Below are 15,288 nucleotides of genomic sequence, written 5' to 3' on the forward strand. Positions count from 1 at the left end.
GGCCTATCACCCTCACCTTGACCTCCCTCCACCTATCGCATTTCCAAAGCCCCTCCCCCAAGTCCCTCCTCCCTACCTTTTATCTTAGCCTGCTGGACACACTTTCCTCATTCCTGAAGAAGGGCTTATGCCCAAAACGTCGATTCTCCTGTTCCTTGAATGCTGCCTGACCTGCTGCGCTTTTCCAGCAACACATTTTCAGCTCTGATCTCCAGCTTCTGCAGCCCTCACTTTCTTTCATAGATACATGCATAGGAAAGGTTTAGAGGGATATGGGCCAAAAACAGGCAAATGGGACTAGTTTAGCTTGGGAAAACTGGTCGGTGTCGATGAGTTAGACTGAAAGGTATATGACTCTAATACGCTATAACAGGGTACTGGGTCTGAGGCCATGTCTAATACTGTAGCTAATGTCCCTGATGTTTTCGACATTTTAGAGATTTGTTATCTACCAGTGAAAATCAAAAAGCTTTGTCCTTTGTACAAATCAAGGAAACTAGCTGATGCTCAACCTAACATTTAATGCTGTAACTAAAATCTTGTTTCCCTTTCCTGCATTGTTTGGTTCCAAAGTGACAAAATAAAATTTATAAAGGAAGATAACTTGCTCTTGTGTAGCCCTTTCAGTAAACATTGCCCCAATCTGTGGAGAAGGCTTGAGGGTTGCTTAATGGCAATAAAGATAATAGTGAAGTGTTAAATAAAAGACAGTTTGCAAATCAACAAACTCTGAAATCTATAAGACAATAATCTGTTCAAAGAAGGAGACAATAATTTGTCTAGTTTGTAAAGTTGGAAAGTTGTAATTAAATTACATATTTCTGTTATGTGCATGTTTACAATCCTGTCCATAGAGAAAGACATTTTAACTCAACAATTTAAAGTATCTGATAGCAGAATTTTTGAAAACTAAAGCTAAAACAAAACTTGTCACCTGGTAGATTAGGCAAAGCAAAACAATATTAGAAAGGGCAGGTGTATATCATGTTCTCTGAATCTGTATATTTGCATTAATGCTTGCGGCATTTTAGCTTTCAGTTTAGTTGGTATTTCCAATTATGACATTGTTTTGAGTCTGCACATGCATTTCTTGAAACATAAATTTCAATAAACAGTGATTCCGCCTCAACAAGTATCTCATTGTGACATAAGTTTATAAACAGTATTTTGTTAATAAACTGAACACAGGTAAGTCTCTTAAAGCTTATGAATATAATTTTAAAATGTTACCTTAGTACTGGATCTTGGTGACAAGTGCCACAATGCTTGGAGTCCAACCTCGCAGTTCAGACGTGATGCAGATCTGCAGCAATGCAAGATAGCATAGTCTAAATTCACCATTTCTACCGTTACCACTTCCTGTAACAAGCACATTAACTTCGTCTTTCAGCTCGCATCATAAATGAAAGAAAATGTGTACTTAGTCACATGATCAACTAAATTTGGGTGTTTATTTGCTCAGGATGTAGTGAACCATGATGAGAGAGGTTTTACTTTTCAAGGCATTAGATCACAGATCCCCTCTGAACACAAAACAAGCTATAAAACATGCTTGTGCTTCAGATAAAGGATAAATTCATTACAAATTAAGCACAACTTAAATGTATTTCAATAAGTAGACTACATGGTTGATTCAGCTTTAGTTCACCTCAATCATTTAGATCAAGTTTCAATGATTTTGAAAATTAGACTGGAGTGCACATCTACAGAATGCCAAATTGAATAGGATTTTAAATTTTTTTTTTACATGACGTTCAAGAGCCTTATCACAGTTATATAAATTAAACTCTTTGCAAATAAAACTTCCAAATATTCCTTTCCATCTGCTCACTAACTGCAATTCCCACGGGTGCTCACAAAGTACAAGCACCGCTGGGATTTGCTGATCTGGCTATTGGGAATTCCCTTCTTCAAGATGTTTTGATTATTTGGTGTTGTAACTATTTCTTTGTCTTTTTCTTTTGCTTTATGCTTTAAATTTGTCATAAATAATTTACTGCTGATGGTAATGTTTTCTAATTTTACTGCAAGACCAATAATCTTCAAATGTTCTCTGTGATAATCTTTCTGACAGCTCCTATATCACAGAAAGAGAGCAGATGTTTGGCTTGGCAATTCCTTTGGCTATTTCCTTAGTAGTTCTTGCACTGGGAGAGGAAGAGAAATAGATACAATTCAGGATACATTTGGTATCCATTTATCACAGCAACATTGTGTTTTTGAGTTAGACACACTTACCTGTTGTTATGTAACACTGGATTTATAGGCTGATAGCAGGTTTTTGAACCACTTATCATTGGGGTAGATATTTCAGAATTGTAATTCTGCAGAAAACCAAGCAATATTAACCTTATCGTTCTCAGGAAACTATGTGAAACTCTACTGTTTATTGCTGAGCTCCTCTCATTGGAAAAACTTCAAGAAGTTGTGACAGTACAATAGATAATGCCTCAGCTCAAACTTATTGTAGTCAAGGGACCATGGGCCCAAACCTGGCAATTCTAATTTGACCAACAGACCTGACAGAAAACTGGCCAAACTAAATTGAATAGCAGCTATCGGTTACAGAGAACAGTGGAAACCAGGGTCAAAGAGGTCACAAAGGTTCGGGGGATCCAGTCACAACCACCTTGACAGTTGTATATTGGAGAAGTAGCGATCAGATTTTCAGGCACCTTGATTTCCAGCCAGTGCTTGAGGACATGCATTTCACACGTACTGTCTGGCAACAGTGAAGGATTTTGGCACATCCCCATTGTATGATTTGAATCCTGCTCATGACCTCATTGCTCAAAGGCCTCAGAATGTTATGAAAAGTCTGGTTCTGAAAGAGCGATGATAAAACACCTGGAAGCAACCCCTCAGTGAAGACCCTTGGTGAAGACTTGTGGAAGAAGACTTTGTGTCAACCAAAGAAGATTCAAGAGGATATCTGCCCTGACCTATGTTGTGAAGTTGAAGGTGTGTGCTATATCATTAAGAGAGAGAGAGAGAGAGACTGTTCTCAACTGAGAGATCACAAGCACCTGTGTATATGACTAGATGGCAGTCCCAGAGTGTACTGGAAAATTGAAAATATGTAACATTTGGTTGTGAAATGGATACATGAGTTTTGATTGCTGCTTTGACAACAATTTGAATTTAACTAATCAGTTTAAATTATGCCCCAGGATACTAAAACCCAATTGCGTTTGAATTTACTGTCTTGCCAACATTGAACCAATGAGACAATCTGATGATGGAGAATATAAAATATGCACGTTTTGAAAATTGGTCAGAGAGCAACTACTGTAGAGAAGAAACTCCTGAATAGTTAATTGCCCATCTTAACATATTGCTCTCAAAGAAATTAGAAAAGACTCTCCATCAAAGATAGCTTTTCATGTGAAACATACTTGCAGTAAAAAGAAAGAAGATGCCCCAGGGAGATCAGTAGCTGGAAGAGTGAAGACACAGAAGAAGACAGAGACTGTGTGGTTTTGAAATTAAGTTGATGTAATTTTAATATGTGTCTTATTGGAACAACATTTTGTTATAGAGTTGGATGCAGATAATAAGGAGTTAAGAGAACTGGGGCTTAGATTTGTGAATAGTTTTTGTTTAATGTTCACTTTTAGAGTTAAAAAATAAATTGATATTATTTTCTTTAAATAGTGGCATTTGGGAGTTTTCTGTCATTCATGTTTTAATAGATTATGAGGTGAGGTGAGCTTTTTTTGGGTATTTGGTTTAATTAACAGAGGGGTTCACCGCCATGTTGTAACATCTGCAAGACTCAACTTCGGGGAAGACAGTCAGCCCTATGTAAGAGAAGAAGGAGATTCCAACTGCCCAGCTCAAACCCATGACTGTTGCAGATAATATCCTTTCTCAGACGCAAAAAGCTAGGCAGACAGTATGTATTGTGGGAATATGGGAAATGGTGGCATGGTGTTTTTAATAAGGAATATTTTGTGAATAAAATTGAATTGAACCACAAAACAAATTCTGTGCCCCTTTTTCTGCCTCACTGATATGACTGCTTGGATAAACATTTTTTAATACATAAACTGGTTGGAGTGTTCAAAGCGCAGACAATATTTTGTTCAGTTTGTTCCTGTTCCTCTGATATTTATTTATACCTTTCTGTTTATGCTGTTCACTTCACAAGGTACTGATTCTAATTATGCAAATTCCACATGATGTATGCAGGTGGTGCTTTCTTCACCAGTAATGTGCACTCTCGGGAAATGATTGGTTGGTACTAGGTATTTACTGGTGCTAGGCAAAAGTGACGACTGCAGATGCTGGAAACCAGAGTTTAGATCAGAATGGTGCTGGAAAAGCACAGCAGGTCAGGCAGCATCCGAGGAGCAGGAAAATCAACGTTTCGTATTTCATCAGGAATACGGGCAGGAAGCCTCCAGGGTGGAGAGATAAATGGGGTGGGGGCTGGGGAGAAGGTAGCAAAGAGCACAATAGGTGAATGGAGTGGGAATGGAGGTGATCTGTCAGAGAGGAGGGTGGAGGAAGGTTGCAAAGAGTACAACAGTGAATGGGGTGGGGATGGAGGTGATAGATAAAGTTAGATAAAGGGGCAGTACAAAGAGATCTGGGAGTTCTTGTACACCAGTCAATGAAGGCAAGCATGGAGGTACAGCAGGTAGTGAAGAAAGCTAATAGCATGCTGGCCTTCATAACAAGAGGGATTGAGTGTAGAAGCAAAGAGGTTCTTCTGCAGCTGTACAGGACCCTGGTGAGACTGCACCTGGAATATTGTGTGCAGTTCTGGTCTCCAAATTTGAGGAAAGACATTCTGGCTATTGAGGGAGTGCAGTGTAGGTTCACAAGATCAATTCCTGGAATGGCGGTACTATCTTATGTTGAAAGATTGGAGTGACTCGGCTTGTATACCCTTGAGTTTAGAAGACTGAGAGAGGATCTGATTGAGACGTATAAGATTATTAAAGGATTGGACACTCTGGAAGCAGAAAACATGTTTCCGCTGATGGGTGAGTCCTGAACCAGAGGACACAGCTTGAAAATAAGGGGTAAGCCATTAAGGACAGAGATGAGGAGAAACTTCTTCATTCACAGAGTGGTGGGTGTGTGGAATGCTCTGCCCCAGAAGGCAGTGGAGGCCCAGTCTCTGGATTCGTTTAAGAAAGAGTTGGATAGAGCTCTCAAGGATAGTGGAATCAAGGGTTATGGAGATAAGGCAGGAACAGGATACTGATTGAGGATGATCAGCCATGATCATAATGAATGGTGGTGCTGGATCGAAGGGCAGAATGGCCTACTCCTGCACCTATTGTCTATTATCTATTGATAGGTCAGAGGGGAGGTTGGAGTAGATAGTGGGAAGGGAGATTGGCAGGTAGGACAGGTCATGAGGATGGTGCTGAGCTGGAAGGTTAGAACTGAGATAAGATGGGGGGAGGGGAAATGAAGAAACTGGTGAAGTCCACATTGATGCCGTGGGGCTGAAGTGTTCTGTGGCAGAAGATGAGGCATTCTTCCTCCAGGCGTTGGATGGTGAGGGAGCGGCGGTGGAGGAGGCCCAGGACCTGCATGTCCTCGGCACATTGGGAGGGGGAGTTGAAACCTTGGGCCACAGGGCGGTGTGGTTGATTGGTGCAGGTGTCCCGGAGATGTTCCCTGAAGCGCTCTGCGAGGAGGTGTCCAGTCTCCCCAATGTAGAGGAGACTGCATTGGGAGCAAAGGATACAATAAATGACATTGGTGGATGCGCAGGTGAAACTTTGATGGATGTGAAAGGCTCCTTAGGGCCTTGGATGGTGGTGAGGGAGGAGGTGTGGGCACAGGCTTTGCAATTCCTGTGGTGGCAGGGGAGAGTGTCAGGATGGGAGGGTGGTTTGTTGGGGGGCGTGGACCTAACCAGGTAGTCACGTGGGAATTGTCTTTGCGAAAAGTGGAAAGGGGTGGGGAAGGAAATATATCTCTGGTGGTGGGGTCCATTTGGAGGTGGCGGAAATGTCGGCGGATGATATGGTTAATGTGAAGATTGATAGGGTGGAAAGTGCGGACAAGGGGGATCTGTCCTTGTTACGGTTGGAGGGATGGGGTTTGAGGGCGGAGGTGTGGGATGTGGATGAGATGCGTTGGAGGGCATCTTCAACCACGTGAGAAGGGTAATTGCAATCTCTAAAGAAGGAGGCTATTTGGTGTGTTTTGTGGTGGAAGTGGTCCTCTTGGGAGCAGATATGGCAGAGGCGGAGGAATTGTTATTGGCACTAGGTAGGTTGCCTCGAAAGATCATTATTAGGCAACTCAAACAAAAATATCTTGCAATGTTGCATACAAGAAAATTGCTTTACACCATTAAATAAGGGCAATGTACTGAAATAAAATCTAAGGTAATCAGATAATGCAGATGAAAAGAGATAGACTATTTGGTACTGAAGAACTTAAAGGTGCATTAATTATTTTTAAAGGGGAGTGGCTCCAAATCTTAAAATGCTTAGAAACAAAGCACAATGACAGAATAAGAAGCTAGTTTCAAGATGCTTCTGTGGGTTATAATATAGAGAACAAAGGGTCTTTAATACTTAGAAGAGTATCTCTCTGGGAGATGCAGAGTGCGATCATTTGAACAGTAGAGATCTACAGCAAAGAAAAAGGTCTTTCAGCTCATTGCATCTGCACTGGTCAAAATCAACTCACATAACTATTCCAATTCCAATCCCAGTTTCTAGCACTTGGCCTATAGCCTTGTGTACCTTGGCATTACAAAAGCACATTTTTATTCACTCGTGGAATATGAGCATTGCTGGCTGGTCAGCATTTTATTACCCTTCTCTAGTTGCCCCCTTGAAAAGATGGTGGTGACTGTCTTCTTGAACCACTGCAGTCCATGTGCTGTAGATAGACCCACAATGCTGTTAGGAAGGGTATTCCAAGGTTTTGACCCAGCAACAGTGAAGGAACATTGATATGTTTCCAAGTCAGAATGGTGAGTGGCTTGGAGGGGAATTCGCAGGTGGTGTTGTTCCCATGAATGTTCTCCCCTTGTCCTTCTAGATAGAGGTGGTCATGGGTTTGGAAGGTGCTGTTTAAGGATTTTTGGTGAATTTATGCATAGCATTGTGTTGAAAGTACACATCGCTGCTACTGAGTGTCGGTGTTGGAGGCATGAAGGCTTGTGGATGTGGTGCCAATCAAGTCGGCTTGCTTTGTCCTGGATGGTGTCAAGCTTCTTGAGTGTTTTTGGAGCTGCAACTATCTAGGCAAGTGGGGAGTATTCCATCACACTCTTAACTTGTGCCTTGTAAATGATGGATAGGCTTTGGGGAGTCAGGAGGTGAGTTACTTGCCGCAATATTTCTAGCCTCTGACCTGCTCTTGTGGCCACTCTGTTCATGTGGCAAATCCAGTTAAGTTTCTGGTCAACAGTAATCTCAAGGATCTTGATAGTGGGGGCTTCAGTGATGGCAATGCCTTTGAAATGTCAAAGGTCAGTGGTTAATTTGTCTCTTATTGGAAATGATCATTGACTGACATCTGTGTGGAGCGAATGTTACTTGTCACTTGTAAGCCAATATTATCCAGATATTGTTGCATTTCAATATGGACTTCTTCAGTATCCGAGGAATCATGAACGATGCTGAACTTTGTGCAGTCATCGATGAACAGTTGATGCAGTTTTATCAATGCCCCAAGCCTGGTAAAAGCTGAAGAATGTAAAACTAAATTTATTAAATCAATATTTAGTATGTTTACATTCTGGTTTAGAAATCATTGAAAAAACCCTACATAATTCTTTTTCAACATGCAAAATGACACCAGTGGAAAAGCTTTTCACTTTTTTTTTACTGTTTTTCTCACTATAAAATACACGTGGCACTAGAAATAAGTAAGTAAATAAATAAATAATTCATTCATTCATTCAAAAAGCACCTTAAAAAAAAACAAACAAAAGTGCTAATTGTGCTAATTTGAACTACACGGGGCCAATTGATGAATTTGCAAGTTACTCACCAAGCACCAACTTCTCAGCTGCAAAAAGGCCTTGAAAGGCCAGGCACCCGGCTCACAAGTGAATGTGAAGAAGCTCTGTTATTGCAAGGTGTCTAGGAAGTCTCTGTAGTGCCTTGAAGTTGTTTTCTGAGAGCTGGTGCCAACAATTAGGAAGAACAGAAGAATGTTTGATCTAGATATGTGATGGCAGGGCCTTTTGGTTATGACCAAGAAATGGAACAAGGAAGAATGGGAAAAGGGGAAGCTTTGCAATAAGGGAGGAAGAGGAAGAACAAGATGAGGATGGGAGGAAGTGACCAGAATGCTTTGTAACCGGATGAAGAGTCATAGCAGATCATCAGGCTCAGTTTTCAGTTATTCAACTTCCCTTTTTGAACAAGAAATGGAGACTCCCCAACTCAGCATTCCCTTAGTGTCATGTAACAATGAAAGCCACCAATAGAAACCTCTACACTAGAGCTTTACCCAAACTTTCGTTCAGATATACATACATAAAAATCAACTACTCATTCTTATATAAAGTCTTAGTGCCTGTCCATTCTTACATGTCCTAGGTCTATTCTTGTGTTTTAAAATGGTTCATGGAATGCTGCTATGATTCACTAAGGGAGACTACACTTACTCTTACAGCACCCACTCGATCTGCTTAGAGCCTGCTGGGTTAGCCTTGGAGTGATGCATATCAGTATGGATGAAAGAAGTTGGGGTTGACTAGTTGGCTTGCAACAGTACAGACATTGACAGAGTGGTAGTGATGGGAATGTGAATGCTATCATCCTGGAAAAGGAAAGTGGGTTTATTATGTTTTTGCTGAACTGTTGTGAACACAGTTGTGAATACATGCCCCTTTGAACACAGAAATCTGCATCAAAAATGGCAGGAAACCTGGATCTAATCACTTAACCCTGAGCTTCCAGTGCAGCACTGAGATAATGGGTGATTTCTGCCTTTCTTAATGTGAAAGTTGAGGAAGACTCTCCAGATTCTTCCCCATGGTTTGGCCTGCTGATGCTCCCGTAGAGTTAGACTCTAATATCTGTGTAATGTCCTTTGTCAACTTAGAGCCAGCTTTTTCCACACTCATGCTTGTTTGACAAGCCTGCCAATGCACCAGGAATCTTGTGCATTGTTCTTGCATTTCTCCTGTAGGTTCACTCTTGAAGTTTGAGGCCCCTGCAGCAGAACTCTTTTGTGATGTTTAGTGAGCTGGCAGAGAAGCTACCCTTTCATCTTGGCCTGACTGCAGCCAACTCATGTGTACAGCCCCTAAGGTATGTACAGTGACAGAATCTCAGCTGATAGCTGTGATGCTCAAGTGAAGGTGCTTCCTCTTCAATAGTATGGGACTTCTTTTAAAACTTTCTCACAGGTGTGCTATGGCTGACTAGGCAGCCATTCTTAAAAGGATAAGGCAGAAATGGAGATTTGGAATGAGGGAGTTTGGGCCTGGGTGAGGCATCACACCAAGATTTCATTCCCTCACTTTACAATTATACTAATACTTGTGATTAATTCCTGGTTTCTTAGAATGATGCCATTCAAGAGGACATTTTATCAATCACAATGCCTTTCTTGATGAAGGGCTTTTGCCCAAAACATTGATTTTTCTCCTCCTCAGATGCTGTCTGACCTGCTGTGCTTTTCCAGCACCACTCTAATCTTGATTCTATCAATCATGCCTATTTTAATGAGATATTAAACTAGTCCATTCACTTGACTGTCACCCCAATCCTGTAAATTTTTCCTCTTCATTTCCTTTTATGAAACATCTTCTGTGAAGCAACATTTTCTATATTTAATGTGTAATAGAAATGCAACTGTGTTTGATACCATACAGAACGTATGAGTCTCAAAACTACAACAGCAGTCTTTAGAGAGTCAACAATAACTTTCCGCTAAAAGCATTTTGTGAAGTGTGACATTTCAGAGAAATTGAATTGAAAATTTTGAAAACATGTGCATGCCATTGTTAAGGTTTATCTGACAAACCAGAAAACATCTTGCATTTATATAGCTAACACCTCTGCCCACAAGGCCAAAACATTTCCCCAAACACAAAATAACTGCGTTGTATCTGTGGTTGCACTTAGTAAATGTGAAATGTACTGATGCAAGGATGAATAATTGGCTGAGTTTACCATGAATGTTGCAAAAAAAAGAAAACTGATGTCATTCACAATCAATGGGAAGCAGATGTCTATCTAATGATCATACTGTCTGAATGCAAAATGAAGTCCCCTGCACAAGAGAATAAAAGGAGTTTATTTTATCTGCACAGCAACAGCATCTCTCTTGCTCTCATTTCCTTAAGGCCTCCCAATTTTCCCAAAGACTTTTCATCATTCCCAAGCAAAACAGAAGCTGGCTCCCAGTGCAAGCCTCCCCCAACCCCACTCCCAGTGCAGGCCTTTCCCTCTGCTCCCAGAGTATCTGCTTGGTGGCCATATTGCATCATTAAAAAACCACACTATAAGTAAGTTTAGCAATTTGTTGAACATTACATTTAAACACAATTGCATACTAACTTTAACAGACTGCAGTAAGCAGTAGCAAAATATGCAATGTGCCCATACTGTTTTTGATAAGGTTTATATGGAAAGCTGCACAATGAAACAAATTCTTGAGCAAAATTGATGTTCAGTACAAAAGTAAAATTTTGCAAATGTTGAAAATGTGATGGAACAAATTGATCAGATAATGTAATGTAAAGGTTTCAAAAAACTGTAGTTATACATCAGATCATAGAATAATTCAGTACAGAAGAGGCCCTTTGGCCCATTGAATCTGCACTGACAAAAATTACAAAATCTATACTAGTCCCATTTTCCAGCACTTGACCCATAGCTTTGAATGTTTTGGCAGATCAAGTCCTCAACCAAGTACTTTTTCAAGATTGTAAGGTTTCCCGTCTCAACTACCCTTCCAGGTAGTGCATTCCAGACTCCCATCACTCTCTGGGTGAAAAAATATTTTCATAAAATCCCCTCTAAACCTCCTGCTTTGCCCCTTAAAATTTTGTCCCCTTGTTGTTGACTCTTTAGCTACAGAGAACAGCTGCTTTCTGACTATCCTGTCCATGCTCCCCATAATCTTATACAAGAGCCGGAGATGTGTTGCTGGAAAAGCGCAGCAGGTCAGGCAGCATCCAGGGAACAGGAGAATCGACGTTTTGGGCATAAGCCCTTCTTCAGGTTCCTTCTCAACCTTCTCTGCTCTAAAGAAAGCAATCTGGGCTTGTCCAGTCTCTCTTCATGGCTAAATTGCTCTATCCCAGACAACATCCTGGTGAATCTCCTCTGTATCCTCTGCAAATCAATCACACCCTTCCTATAGTGCAGTGACAAGAATTACACACAGTACTCCAGCTGTGGCCTAACCAAAGTTTTGTACAGCTCTAACATAACCTCCTTGCTCTTATATGCTATGTCACGACTGATAAAAGCAAGTGTCCAATTTTCCTTAATTACCCTATTAACCTGTCCTACCACCTTCAGGGATCAGTGGATAAAACACCCCAACATCCCTGTTTCTCTGAGCTGCTATTCATTGAGTACTCCCTTGTCTTGTTACTTCTTCCAAAGCACGTCACCTCAAACTTATCAGGGTTATATTCCACTGATTTGTCATCTGACGAATTTATCTATATCTCACTGTCAACTACCTGGCCAATTTTCATATTATTTGCAAACTTACTTACTGTTTAAAAAGGGAGCAAGGCAAAAGATGACTTTGGTTATTGATGAGATTTTGGAGTCCATTGTGAAGGATGAGATTTCTGAATATTTTGAAATGCATGCTAAAAGAGGGTGAAGTCAGCATAGTTTCATCAAGAGGAGTTCATGCCTGACAAATCTGTTAGAATTCTTTGAGGCGGTAATGAGCAGGTTAGACCAGGGAGAGCCAATAGATATTATCGACCTGGAATTCCAGAAGGTCTTTGACAAAGTGCTACACAGGAGGTGTTGTGGAAAGATCACCTAATACTCAGAGAAAAATACGAGGAGATGCAGAAAACCCATCTTTTATTTGCAAACAAAAGTTGTGACAATCAGAAAATGTCTTTCCTGTCTGCCCACCACCCTCTTGGAGCCTCTTCTGTTTATACTTTGAGTTCCCACGCTTATCTGGTAGCATTAACATAACCAATCATACTAGCTTGCTTTGTCTTTCTAAGCTAATCATCTTCTGCCATCCTGCTCTGCTGCTTACACGTAACCTATCACATTACACCACTGTTTTCTTCAGCATTAGGTCATCTGTCAAGTGACTTACCTAGCCTATCATAGTGTGCTACCATTATCTGTTCCTGAATCCTGTAACATAATCCTGTACATGCATTACACCATTAAGTTAACTACATAACTGCCAAATTAACTTCCATATATTACATAGAGGTGGCTGAGTAAGATAAGAGCTTATGGTATTAGAGGCAAGTTACTAGCACGGATAAAAGCTTGGCTCTCTGGCAGAAACGGAGCTGGAAATGTGTTGCTGGAAAAGCGCAGCAGGTCAGGCAGCATCCAGGGAACAGGAGAATCGACGTTTGGGGCATAAGCCCTTCTTCAGGAATGAGGAAAGTTTGTCCAGCAGGCTAAGATAAAAGGTAGGGAGGAGGGACTTGGGGGAGGGCTAAGATAAAAGGTAGGGAGGAGGGACTTGGGGGACGGGCTATCTTAGCCTGCTGACAAACTTTCCTCATTCCTGAAGAAGGGCTTATGCCCGAAACGTCGATTCTCCTGTTCCCTGGATGCTGCCTGACCTGCTGCGCTTTTCCAGCAACACATTTCCAGCTCTGATCTCCAGCATCTGCAGACCTCACTTTCTCCTCTCTGGCAGAAAGCAGAGAGTGAGGATAAAAGAGTCCTTCTCAGTATGGCAGCTGGTGACTAGTGTTGTTCTGCAACTTTTAACTTTATACATTAATAATCTAGACCAAGAAACTGAAGTCATTCTGGCTAAATTTACAGTTGATAGAAAGGTAGATATTGTGACAGGTGGTATTGTGGAGGTGGGGAGTCTGCAGAAGGAGACAGATTAGGACAGTGGGCAAAGAAGTGGCAGATGAAATACAATGTGTGAAAGTGGGAAATCATACACTTTGTTAGGAACAATGGAAGCATGGACTGTTTTCTAAATGGGGAGAAAATTCATAAATCTGAAGTGTAAAGGGACTTGGAAATTCTAGTCCAGGATTCTCTTAAGGTAAATTTGCAAGTTGAACGAGTAGTTAGGAAGGCAAATATGATGTTAGCATTTATTTTGAGAGGACTAGAATAAAAGCAGAGACTACTTCTTAGGCTTTATAAAGCTTTGGTCAAACCATATTTAGAGTATTGTGAGCAATTTTGGGCCCCATGCTTCAGTAAGGACATACTGGCGTTGGAGCAGGTTCAGAGGAGGTTCACAAGAATGATCCCAGGAATGAAAGGTTTAACATATGAGAAATATTTGAGGACTTTGGGCCTAATCTCGATGGAGTTTAGAAGGATGAGAAGGGATCTAATTCAAACATACATAATACTGCAGAGCCTGGGCAGAGTGAATGTTGGGAAGATGTTTAATTGCTAGGAGAGACTAGGACCCAAGGGCACAACATTAGAGTAAAGGGAAGAACCTTTAGAACAGAGATGCGGAGAAAAATCTTCAGCCAGGGTGTGGTGAATCTATGGAATTTATTGCCACAGAACGCCAGAGAGGCCAGGTCATTGAGTATACTTAAGTCAGAGATAGATAGGTTCTTGATTGTCAAGGGGATAAAGGGTTATGGGGAGAAAGCAAGAGAATGGGATTGAGAAACACATCAGCCATGATTGAATGGGAGAGCAGACTTGATAATCTTAACGGCCTAATATCTGCTCCTATGTCTTATGGTCTTATCATCCCTTCCACATTTTCTTCTATATTGTTTATATATATCACAACCGATAGGGGACCCAGCACGGATCCCTGTGATACAGCACTGGACACTTGCTTCCAAACACACAAACAACATTCTTCCACTGCCCTCTGTCTCCTATCACAGAACCAATTTTGGATCCAACTTGCTAAGTTACCCTAGATCCCATGTACTTTTACTTTCTTTATAAATCTCTCATTTGAGACTTTGTCAAAGATTTTGCTAAAAACTACATCAAGTGCACTACCCTCATTTACCCACCTGGTCACCTCCTCCGAAAAATTCAATCAATTCTTTTTAACATGTGCTATGACATGGGGTAAACTCTCCTGCTTAATTTAAAACCAGCAACACAGAAAAGATTTATCCCATGCAGTAATCTATAAAAATTTGAGTGGCCAAGAACTATGTAAAGTAAAAACTAACAGCTTTATTTCTTAAAGTACAACAGAGAATAATTAACTAACCACTTTTTACAATTTCTTTCTCTAACCTATTTTTTACCTTCCCTTCGATAATACTAGTCCGAAAAAACTCCCAACTAAGATTGACAAAACAACACTTCTTATCTCAAAACCAGGTAGCTGTAGGTTCTTGTCTTCGGATCTTTCTGTGTCTTCTTTTCTCCTTGTTAGGAATTTTTACATCACAGGTTATTGATCAAAAAGGTACTTTTAAGGGAGATATATTTTTTCAAGCAGTCTGTTACATGCCAGGACTTGGCAATTTTCCTCTCAACTGTCCAATTTCCCCCCAGTCTATACCTCAGAGCATCGGATTGTGTCTTTGGCTTTTAAGATTGTCAATATACTCAATTCAAACCTGATTGGAAATTGGTATTTTTTCGGGGTATAATTTAAACTGATTGGCTGAATTCGAATTTTTTTTTATCTCCAGGCAACGAACTAATCGGGTAGTTTGACCCAGTGTTACATTGTTGCCTTATTGAGAACACTTGGTGCTGTGTTGATAGTTCTGCTGCTTTTAACTCTCTTAAAGGTACACCCACGCCTTCATAACACATGATCTTCCTCTGACAAAGTCATATTGATTAGCCCTGATCAATCCTTGCCTTTCGAAGTGGAGATTATTTCTCTCTTTCAGAACTTTTTTGGATAATTTCTCTACCATTAATGTGAGAATCACTGGTCTGTGATTTCCTAGTTTATCGCTACAACTCTTCATAAAATGTGGAACCACGCTAGTCCGCTGGCACTTCCACTGTGGTCAAAGAGGAATAAATATTTGGGTCAGAGCTGTTGTAATTTTCTCCCTTGTCTTCCACAGTAGCCTGGGATACAGTTCATCTAGGCGTGAGGATCTCTTCATTTTATAGATTTCCAAAACCTCCAATACCTCATCATTCCTTATGCCAAACTGCTCAAGAACATCACGGACCATTTTCCCAAAATCAG

The 15,288-nt window shown here is 40.8% G+C and overlaps 1 protein-coding gene across 1 annotated transcript in view; it reads right to left on the reverse strand.

Moving 5' to 3' along the window:
- The window catches only part of simc1 (SUMO interacting motifs containing 1), a 90,440-nt gene extending 89,113 nt beyond the window's left edge, over positions 1-1,327 (reverse strand). Inside the window, exon 1 of the mRNA XM_043703757.1 lies at positions 1,231-1,327. The gene's annotated coding sequence lies outside the window, so the exon portion shown is untranslated. The remainder of the gene's footprint in view (positions 1-1,230) is intronic.
- Between the last annotated feature and the right edge of the window lie 13,961 nt (positions 1,328-15,288).

This window comes from Chiloscyllium plagiosum, chromosome 14, assembly GCF_004010195.1.
Source record: "Chiloscyllium plagiosum isolate BGI_BamShark_2017 chromosome 14, ASM401019v2, whole genome shotgun sequence".
Taxonomy (NCBI): Eukaryota; Metazoa; Chordata; class Chondrichthyes; order Orectolobiformes; family Hemiscylliidae; genus Chiloscyllium; species Chiloscyllium plagiosum.